The sequence below is a fragment of the Pan paniscus genome, chromosome 8 (genome assembly GCF_029289425.2).
Source record: "Pan paniscus chromosome 8, NHGRI_mPanPan1-v2.0_pri, whole genome shotgun sequence".
Taxonomy (NCBI): Eukaryota; Metazoa; Chordata; class Mammalia; order Primates; family Hominidae; genus Pan; species Pan paniscus.
Window position 1 is genome coordinate 2271181 of NC_073257.2, and position 13619 is coordinate 2284799.

Below are 13619 nucleotides of genomic sequence, written 5' to 3' on the forward strand. Positions count from 1 at the left end.
AACATGGAAATATCTACATCTCTGTGTGTACAAACATGGAAATATCTCCACCGCTATCTGTATAAACTTGGAAATGCCTACACCACTATCTCCATAAACATTGAAATACCTACACCGCTATCTGTATAAACATGGAAATATCTACAACGCTATCTGTGTAAACATGGAAATATCTATAAGGCTATCTTTATAAGCATGGAAATATCTACACCGCCATCTCTATAAACATGGAAATATCTACACTGCCATCTATATAAACATGGAAATATCAACAAAGCCATCTTCATATACATGGAAATATCTACACTGCTATCTCTATAAACATGGAAATATCTACACTGCCATCTATATAAACATGGAAATATCTTAACCGCTTTCTGTATAAAGATGGAAATATCTACAACGCTATCTATGTAAACTTGGAAATATCTACAGTGCTATCTGTGGAAACATGGAAATATCTACACCTCTATATCTATAAACGTGAAAATATCTACACCGCCATCACCATAAACATGGAACTATCTACACCACCATCTGTGTAAAAATGTAAATATCTACACCGCTATCTGTATAAACATGGAAATATCTACACCATTATCTGCTTAAAGATGGAAATATCTACAACGCTATCTGTGTAAATTTGGAAATATTTACAGAGCTATCTGTGTAAACATGGAAATATCTACACCGCTATCTATGTAAAGATGGAATTATCTACAACGCAATCTGTGCAAACATGGAAATATCTACACCGCTATCTGTGTAAACTTGGAAATATCTACACCGCTATCTCTATAATCATGGAAATATCTACACCGCTATCTGTAAACATGGAAATATCTACACCACCATCTGTAGAAACATGGAAATATCTACACCGCTATCTGTGTAAACATGGAAATATCTATAAGGCTATCTTTATAAGCATGGAAATATCTACACCGCCATCTCTATAAACATGGAAATATCTACACTGCCATCTATATAAACATGGAAATTTCAACAAAGCCATCTTTATATACATGGAAATATCTACACTGCTATCTCTATAAACATGGAAATATCTACACCGCCATCTCTATAAACATGAAAATATCTGCACCGCCATCTTCATAAACATGGAACTATCTACACTGCCATCTGTATAAACACGGAAATATCTACACTGCCATCAGTATAAAGATGGAAATATTTACAACGCGAGCTGTATAAACATGGAAATATCTACACCGCCACCTCTATAAACATGGAAATATCTAAACCGCCATCTCTGTAAAGATGAAACTATCTACACCGCCATCTGCATAAAGGTGTAAATAACTACACCACCATGTGTATAAACATGGAAATTTCTACACCGCCATCTGTATAAACATGGAAATATCTACACTGTCATCTGTAGAAAGATGAAAATATCTACACCGCGATCAGTATAAACATGGAAATTTCTATACTGCTACCTTTATATACATGGAAATATTTCCACCACTATTTGTATAAACATGGAAATATCTACACTATGATCTGTATAAACATGGAAATATCTACACCGCTATCTCTATAAACATGGAAATATTTTCACCGCCATCTCTATAAACATGGAAATATCTACACCGCTATCTGTATGAACTTGGAAATATCTACATTGCTATCTTTATAAATATGGAAATATCTTCACTGCCATCTGTATATATATGGAAATATCTCCACCGCAATCTGTATAAACATGGAAATATCTACACCGCTATCGGTACAAATATGGAAATATCTACACTGCTATCTCTGCAAACATGGAAATATCTACACCGATATCTGTATAAACAAGGAATTATTTACACCGCTATCTGTATAAACATGGAAATATCTACAACGCAATCTGAATACACATGGAAATACCTACAGTGCTATCTCTATAAACATGGAAATACCTACACCGCCATCTCTATAAATATGGAAATATTTAAACCGCCATCTCTACAAACATGATACTATCTACACCACCATCTGCATAAATGTGTAAATATCTACACCACCATCTGTATAAACATGGAAATTTCTACACCGCCATCTGTATAAACATGGAAATATCTACAATGTCATCTGTAGAAAGAAGAAAATATCTACACCGCGATCAGTATAAACATGAAAATTTCTAAACCGCTACCTTTAAAAACATGAAAATATTTCCACCGCTATTTGTATAAACATGGAAATATCTACACTACAATCTGTATAAGCATGGAAATATCTACACCGCTATCTCTGTAAACATGGAAATACGTACACCGCCATCTCTATAAACATGGAAATATCTACACCGCTATCTCTATAAACATGGAATTAATTACACCGCCATCTCTATAAACATGGAAATATCAACACCCCCATCTGTATAAACATGGAAATATCTACACTGCCATCTATAGAAAGATTGAAATAACTACACCGCAATCTGTGCAAAGATGGAAATAACTACACCGCTATCTGTGTAAACATGGAAATATCTACAACGCTATCAGCATATACATGGAAATAACTACACCGCCATCTGTATAAACATGGAAATATCTACAACACTATCTGTATAAATATGGAAATATCTACAACGCTATCTCTGTAAACTTGGAAATAGCTATCCCGCTATCTGTATAAACATGGAAATATCCACACCGCCATCTCTACAAACTTGGAAATATCTATACCACCATCTCTATACACCTGAAAATATCTTCACCGCCATCACCATAAACATGGAAATATTTACACTGCCAACTGTAAACATGGAAATAGCTACAACTCTATCTGTATAAACATGGAAATATCTACACCACTATCTGTATAAATATGGAAATATCTACACCGCCTTCTGTATAAACATGGAAATATCTACACAGTCATCTCTATAAACATGGAAATATCTACACTGCCATCTGTAGAAAGAAGGAAATAACTACACAACGATCTGCATAAACATGGAAATTTCTACACGGCCACCTTTATAAACATGGAAATGTCTACACCGCTATCTCTATAAACATGGAAATATCTACACGGCAATCTGTATAAACATGGAAATATCTACACAGTCATCTGTATTAGCATGGAAATATCTACAGCGCTATCTTTATAAACATGGAAATAGCTACACCGCTATCTGTATAAACATGGAAATTTCTACACTGCTATCTCTATAAACATGGAAATATCTAAACCACCATCTGCATAAACATGGAATTATCTACACATTCCTCTGTATTAGCATAGAAATATCTACATCAACATCTCTATGAACATGGAAATAACTACACGGCCATGTTTATACACATGGAAATATCTACAGAGCTATCGGTATAAACGGAAATATCTACAGCGCTATCTCTATAAACATGGAAATACCTGCACCGCTATCTCTATAAACATGGAAATATCTGCAGCGCAATGTCTATAAACATGGAAATATCTACACCGCCATCTCTATAAACATGAAATTATCTGCACCGCCATCTCCATAAACATGGAACTATCTACAATGCCATGTGTATAAACATGGAAATATCTACACCGCTATCTGTATAAACATGAAAATATCTACACCGCTCTCTGTATAAACATGGGAATACCAACACTGCTATCTGTATAAACATGGAAATCACTACACCGCTATCTGTATAAACATGGAAATATCTTCAACGCTATCTCTATAAACATGGAAATATCTTCAACGCTATCTCTATAAACATGGAAATACCTACACCGCCATCTCTATTCTCATGAAAATATCTACACCGCTATCTCTATGAACATAGAAATATCTACACCGTCATTTCTATAAACATGGAAATATCTACACTGCCATCTGTACACACATGGAAATATCTACTCCGCTATCTGTATAAACATGGAAATATCTACACTAACATCTGTGGAAAGATGGAAATAACTTCAACGCGATCTGTATAAACATGGAAATATGTACAGCGCTACCTGTATAAACATGGAAACCTCTACACCGCTATCTGTGTAAACATGGAAGTATCTACACCGCTATGTTTATAAAGATGGAAATATCTACAACGCTATCTGTGTAAACATGGAAATGTGTACACCGCTATCTGTGTAAAGGTAGAAATATCTACACCGCAATCTGTGCAAAGATGGAAATCTCAACAATGCTATGTCTATAAACATGGAAATATCTGCATCGCTATCTGTAGAAACATGAAAATATCTACACCGCTATCTCTATAAACATGGAAATATCTACACCACCATATGTACAAATATGAAAATATCTACACAGTCATCTGTATAAAAATGGAAATATCTACAACACCATCTGTATAAACATGTAAATATCTACACTGCCATCTGTATACGCATGGAAATATCTACACAGCATCAGTTTAAATATGGAAACATCTGTACAACTATCTCTATACACATGGAAACACCTACACCTCTACCTGTATAAATATGGAAATATCTACTCCGCTATCTCTGTAAACATGAAAATATCTGCAATGCTATCGGTGTAAACATGGAATTATCTACAGAGCTATCTGTGTAAACTTGGAAATATCTACACCACTATCTGTGTAAAGATGGAAATATCTATACTGAAATTTGTGCAAAGATGGAAATATCTACACCGCTATCTCTGTAAACATGGAAATATCTAAACCGCTATCTGCATAAACATGGAAATATCTACACCGCCATCTGTATAAACATGGAAATATCTACACCGCCATCTCTATAAACATGGAAATAACTACAATGCTATCTGCATAATTATGGAAATATCAACCAGGCTATCTCTATAAACATGGAAATATCTATACCGCTATCTGTATAAACATGGAAATATCTACACCACTATATGTATAAACATGTAAATATCTACACCGCTGTCTGTATAAACATGGAAATAACTACACCGCTACCTGTAAAAACATGGAAATTTCGATACCGCTGTCTGTATAAACATGGAAATATCTACACCGCTATCTGTATAAATATGGAAATATCTAAACCGCTATCTCTATAAACATGGAAATGTCTACACCACTATCTGTATAAACATGGAAATATCTACACGGCTATCTCTATAAACATGGAAATGTCTGAACCGCCATCTGTATAAACATGGAAATTACTTCACAGTCATCTGTATATACATGGAAATGTCTACACCACCATTTGTATAATCTTGGAAATATCTACACAGCCATCTCTATAAACATGGAAATATCTACACCGCTGTCTTTTAAACATGGAAATAGCCAGTCCGCTAACTGTATAAACATGGAAATATCTACACTGCCATCTCTAAAAACAGGGTAATATCTACACAGTCTTCTGTATAAACATGGAAATGTCTACACCTCCATCTGTACAAACATGGAAATATCTACATTGCCATCTGTATACACATGGAAATATCTACACCGCAATCTGTATTAACATGGAAATATGTACATCGTTATCTGTATAAACATGGAAATATCTCCACCGCTATCTATATAAACATGGAAATACCTACACCGCTATCTGTATAAATATAGAAATATCTACACCGCTATCTCTATAAACATTGAAATGTCTACACCGCTATCTCTATAAACATGGAAATACCTACACCGTTACCGGTACAAACGTTGAAAAATCTACACCGCCATCTCTATAAACATGGAAATATCTATGCTGACAACTGTGGAAAGATGGAAATATCTACACCATGATCTGCATAAACATGGAAATTTCTACACTGCTACCTTTAAAACATGGAAATATCTACACCGCTATCTGTGTAAACATTGAAATATCTACACCACGATCTGTATAAACATGGATATATCTCCACCACTATCTGTATAAACAAGGAAATATCTACACTGGTGTCTGTAAAAACATGGAAATATATACACCGCTATCTGTATAAACATGGAAATAACTACACGGGTGTCCCTATAAACATGGAAATGTCTACACTTCTATCTGTGGATACACGGAAAAATCTAAACCGCTATCTCTATAAACAAGGAAATATATACAACGCTATCTGAGTAAACATGGAAATATATACAGACCTATCTGTGTAAACATGGAAATATCTACATCGCTATCAGTGTAAAGATGGAAATATCTACACCACAATCTGTGCAAAGATGGAAATATCTACACCACCATCTGTGTAAACATGGAAATATCTACACCGCTGTCAGTATATGCATGGAAATATCTACATTGCAATCTCTTTGAACATGGAAATATCTACACCACCATCTCCATAAACATGGAAGTTCCTACACCGCCATCTCTATAAACATGGAAATACCTACAACGCTATCTGTATCAATATGGAAATATCTACACCGCTGTCTCTATAACCATGGAAATAGCTACACCGCTATCTGTATAAACATGGAAATAGCTACACTGCTATCTCTGAAAACATGGAAATAGCTACACCGCCATCTGTATAAACACGGAAATATCTAAACAGTCATCTGTATAAGCATGGTAATATCTACACCACCATCACTATAAACATGGAAATATATACACTGCCATCTGTATACACATGGGAATATCTACACAGCCATCTGTATAAACATGGAAATATCTTCACAGCTATCTCTACAAACATGGAAATACCTACACCGCTATCTCTATAAACATGGAAATATCTACACCGCTATCTGTATGAACTTGGAAATATCTATGCCGCTATCTTTATAAACATGGAGACATCTACACCGCCATCTGTATACATATGGAAATGTCTCCACCGCTATCTGTATAAACATGGAAATATCTCCACCGCTATCTGTATAAACATGTAAATACCTACACCGCTATCTCTATAATCATGGAAATATCTACACCGCTATCTTTATAAACATGGAAATATCCACACCGCTATCTGTATAAACATGGAAATATCTTCATCGCTACTTGTATAAACATGGAACTATCTACACCGCAATCTGTATAAACACAGAAATATATACACCACTCTCAGTGTAAACATGTAAATATCTACAATGCTATCTGTATAAACATGCAAATATCTACAACGCTATCTGTGTAAACATGGAAATATCTACACCGCTATCTGTGAAACATGGAAATACCTACACCATTATCTGTGTAAACATGGAAATATGTACCCCGCCATCTGTGCAAAGTTGGAAATATATACACCGCTATCTGTGTAAAGATGGAAATACCTTCACTGAAATCTGTGCAAAGATGGAAATATCTACACTGCAATCTGTGCAAAAATGGAAGTATCTACACCGCTATCTGTGTAAACATGGAAATATCTACACCGCTATCTGTATAAACATGGAATTATCTACACCGCCATCTGTATAAACAGGGAAATATCTACAGCGCCATCTTAATGAACATGGAAATATCTACACCGCTACCGCTATAAATATGGAAATATCTACACCGCTATCTCTGTAAACATGGTAATATCTACACCGTTATCTGTATAAACAAGGAAATATCTACACTGCTATCTGTATAAACATGGAAATATCTACAACGCAATCTGAATACACATGGAAATACCTACAAAGCTATCTCTATAACCATGGAAATACTTACACCGCCATCTCTATGAACATGGAAATATCTAAACCGCCATCTCTATAAACATGAAACTATCTACACCGCCATCTGCATAAAGGTGTAAATATCTACACCACCATCTGTATAAACATGGAAATTTTTACACCGCCATCTGTATGAACATGGAAATATCTACGATGTCATCTGTAGAATCATTAAAATATCTACACCGCGATCAGTATAAACATGGAAATTTCTACACCGCTACATTTATAAACATGGAAATATTTCCACGGCTATTTGTATAAACATGGAAATATCTACACTACGATCTGTATAAACATAGAAATATCTACACCGCTATCTCTATAAACATGGAAATACTTACACCGCTATCTCTGTAAACATGGAAATATCTACACACACATCTGTATAAACATGGAAATTTCTACACTGCCATGTGTAGAAAGATTGTAATATCTACACCGCAATCTGTGCAAAGATGGAAATAACTACACCGCTATCGGTGTAAACATGGAAATTTCTACACAGCTACCTTTATAAACATGGAAATATCTACACCGCTTTTTCTATAAACATGGAAATACCTACACCGCCATCTGTATAAACTTGGAAACATCTACACACTCATCTGTATTAGCATGGAAATATCTGCACTGCTATCTTTATAAACATGGAAATATATACACCGCTAACTGTATAAACATGGAAATATCTACACCACTATCTCTATAAACATGGAAATATCTACACAGCCATCTGTATAAACATGGAAATATCTACACAGTCATCAGTATTAGCATGGAATTATCTACACCACCATCCTTAGAAACCTGGAAATATATACACGGCCATCATAATACACATGGAAATATCTTCAGAGCCATCTGTATAAACATGGAAATATCTACAGCGCTATCTCTATAAACATGGAAATTACTATACCACTATCTCTATAAACATGGATATATCTACACCGCAATGACTATAAACGTGGAAATATCTACACCGCCATCTCTATATACATGAAAATATCTACACTGCAATCTTCATAAACTTGGAACTATCTACACTACCATCTGTATAAACATGGAAATATGTACATCACTATCTGTATAAACATGGAAATATCTACACCACGATCTATATAAACTTGGAAATATTTACAACCACCTCTGTATAAACATGGAAATATTTACACCACTATCTGTATAAATATGGAAATATCAACACCGCTATCTCAATAATCATGGAAATATCTAAACCGCTATCTGTACAAACATGGTAATATCTACACCACTATCTCTATAAACATGGAAATATTTATGCCGACATCAGTATAAACATGCAAATATCCACAGAGTCATCTGTAAAAACATGGAAATATATACACCACCATCTCTATAAACATGGAAATAACTACACTGCCGACTGTATACACATGGAAATATCTACAAAGCCTTCTCTATAAACATGGAAATATCTACACCGCTATCTCTATAAACATAGATATATCTATACCGCTATCTGTAGAAACACGGAAATAGCTACACCGCTATCTCTATAAACATGGAAACATCTACACCTCCATCTGTATAAACATGCAAATATCTACACAGTCATCTGTATAAACATGGAAATATCTACAAAACCATCTCTATAAACATGGAAATATCTAGACTGCCATCTCAATACACATGGAAATACCTACACAGCCATCTGTATAAACATGGAAATATGTACACCGCTATCACTATAAACATGGGAAAACCTACACCACTATCTTTATAAACATGGAAATACCTACACAGCTTTCTGTACAAACATGGAAATATCTAGACCGCTATCTGCATACACATGGAAATATATTCAACGCTATCTGTCTAAACATGGAAATATCTACACAGCTATGTGTGTAAACATTGAAATATCAACACCGCTATCTGTGTAAAGATTTAAATATCTACACCGCAGTATGTGCAAAGATGCAAATCTCTACTCCTCTATCTCTGTAAACATGGAGATATCTACACCGCTAACTCTATAAAGATGGAAACATCTACACCACCATCTGTATAAACCTGCAAATATCTACACAGTCATTTGTATAAACATGGAAATATCTACACCACCATCCCTATAAACATGGAAATATCTAGACTGCCATTTCTATACACATGGAAATATCTACACAGCCATCTGTATAAACATGGAGATATCTACGTCGATATCTGCATAAACGTGGAAATATCTACACCGCTATCTGTATCAACGTGGAAATATCTACAGTCATATATGTATAAACATGGAAATACCTACACCGTGATCTGTATAAACACAGAAATTTCTACACCGCTACCTTTATAAACATGGAAATATCTACACAGATATATGTATAAACTTGGAAATATCTACACCACGATCTGTATAAATATGGAAATATCTACACCGCTATCTGTATTAATATGGAAATATCTACTCCGCTATCTGTATAAAGATGGAAATATCTACACCACGAGCTGTATAAACATGGAAACAGGTACACCGTTATCTGTATAAACATGGAAATAACAACACCGCTATCTGTATAAACATGGAAATATCTACACCGCTATCTGTATAAACATGGATATATCTACAACACTATCTCTATAAACATGGAAATACTTGCACCGCCATCTCTATAAACATGGAAATATTTACACAACTATATCTATAAACACAGAAATATCTACAACGCCATCTCTATAAACATGGAAATATCTACACCGCCGTCTGTATAAACTTGGAAATATCTACCCTGACATCTGTAGAAAGATGGAAATATGTACACCGCGATCTGTATAAACATGGAAATTTCTACACCGCTACCTGTATAAACATGGAAATATCTACAACGCTATCTGTATAAACATGGAAATATCTACAATGCTATCTGTGTAAACATGAAATATCTACAGAGCTATAAATGTAAACATGGAAATACCTACACCACTATCTGAATAATCATGGAAATATCTACACCGCAATCTGTGCAATGATGGAAATATCTACACTGTTATCTGTATAAACAAGGAAATATCTACACAGCCATCTGTATAAACATGGAAATATCTACACCGCCATCTCTATAATCAGGGAAATAGCTACACCGCTATCGCTATAAACATGGAAATATCTTCACCGCCATCTCTATAAACATGGAAATATCTACACGGCCATCTCTGTAAACATGGAACTATCTACTCCGCCATCTCTATAAACATGGAAATATCTAAACGGCCATCCCAATAAACATGAAAATATCTACACCGCCATCTCCATAAACATGGAAATACCTACACCGCCATCTGTGGAAAGATGGAAATATCTACACCACGATCTGTATAAACATGGAAAAATCTACACCGCTACCTATGTAAACATGGAAATATCTACACTGCTATCCATATAAACATGGAAATATCTACACCACTATCTCCATAAACAAGGATATATCTCCACCGCTATCTGTATAAAAATGGAAATATCTAAACCGACATCTGTATAAACATGGAAATAGCTACACTGCTATCTGTATAAACATGGAAATACCTACACCGCCATCTGTATAAACATGGAAATATCTACACCGTCATCTGTATAAACATGGAAATATCTACAATACCATCTCTATAAACATGCACATATCTACACGGCCATCAGTATACACATGGAAATAACTGCAAGGCCATCTGTATACACATGGAAATATATACACCGCCATCTATATAAACATGGAAATAGCTACACCGCTATCTGTATAAACATGGAAATATCTACACCGCCATATTTATAAACATGGAAATATCTACACTGTCATCTGTATAAACATGGAAATGTCTACACTACCATCTCTATAAACATGGACATATCTACACGTCCATCTGTATACACATGGAAATATTTACAAGGCCATCTGTATACACATGGAAATATCTACACCGCCATCTCTATAAATATGAAAATATCTACACTGCCATCGCCATAAACATGGAATTATCTGCACCGCCATCTGTATAAACATGGAAATATCTACACCGCTATCTGTATAAACATGGGAATATCTACACTGCCATATGTATAAAGATGGAAATACCTACACCACGATCTGCATAAACATGGAAATATCTATACCGCTATCTGTATAAACATGGAAATACCAACACCGCTATCTGTATAAACATGGAAATATCTACACTGCTATCTGTATAAACATGGAAATATCTACACCGCTATCTCTATAGACATAGAAATATCTACACCACCATTTCTTTAAACATGGAAATATCTACACCGCCATCTGCATAAACATGGAAATATCTACAATGTTATCAGTAAAACAAGGAAATATCTACACCGCTATCTCTATAAAGATTGAAATATCTACCCCGCTATCTCTATAAACATGAAAATATCTACACCACCACATGCATAAACATGGACTTACACCGCCATCTCTATAAACATGGAAATATCTACACCGCTATCTCTGTAAACATTGAAATATCTACACCGCCATGTATATAAACATCGAAATATCTACACCGCCATCTGCATGAATATGGAAATGTCTACACCTCCATCTGTATAAACATGGAAATATCTATACCGCCATCTGTAGAAACGTGGAAATATCTACAGAACCATCTGTATAAACATTTCAATACCTACACTACCGTCTGTGGAAAGTTGGAAATACCTACACCACGATCTGTATAAATATGGAAAGATCTAAAACACTATCTCTATAAACATGGAAATAACTACACCGCTATTTGTATAAACATGGAAATATCTACACCGCTTTCTGTATAAACATTGAAATATCTACACCACGATCTTTATAAACAAGGAGATATCTCCACCGCTATCAGTATAAACATGGAAATATCTACACCGTCATCTGTTTAAACATGAAAATATCTACAATGCCATCTGTATAAAGATGGAAATATCTACACCGCTATCTGTATAAATATGGAAATATCTACACCGCTATCTCTATAAACATGGAAATATCTTCACCGCTCTCTGTATAAACATGGAAATGTCTACACCGTCATATGTATAAGTATGGAAATATCTTCACCGCCTTCTGTATAAACATGGAAATATCTACACAGCCATCTGTATGAACCTGGAAATATCTACACCACCATCTCTATACACATGAAAATATGTATACCGCCATCTCCAGAAACATGGAACTAACCACACCGCCATCTGTATAAACCTGGAAATATCTACACCACTATCAGTATAAACATGGAAATATCTACACTGCCGTCTGTATAAAGATGGAAATATCTACACACGGAGCTGTATAAACATGGAAATATCTACACCGCTATCTGTATACACTTGGAAATATCTACACCACTATCTCTATAAACATGTAAATAAATTCACCGCCATTTCTATAAACATGGAATCATCTACACCGCTATCTGTATAAATATGGAAATATGTACACCGCTATCTGTATAAACATGAAAATATCTACACCGCCATCTCCAGAAACATGGAAATATCTACACCGCTATGTGTATAAACATTGAAATATCTATACTGCTCTCTGTATAAACATGGAAATATCTACACCGCCATCTGCATAAACATGGAAATATCTACAGAGTCATCTGTATACACATGGAATTATCTTCACAGCCATCTGTATCAACATGGAAATACCTACATCGTTATCTCTATAAACATGGAAATACCTACATCGCCATCTCTATAAGCATGAAAATATCTACACCGCCATCTCCATATAAATGGAACTATCTACACCACCATCTGTATAAACATGGAAATATCTACACCGCTATCTCTATAAATATGGAAATATCTACACTGCCCTCTGTATAAAGATGGAAATATCTACATTGAGAGCTGTATAACATGGAAATATACACAGCGCTATCTGTATAAGCATGGAAATAGCAACCCCGCTATCTCTATAAACA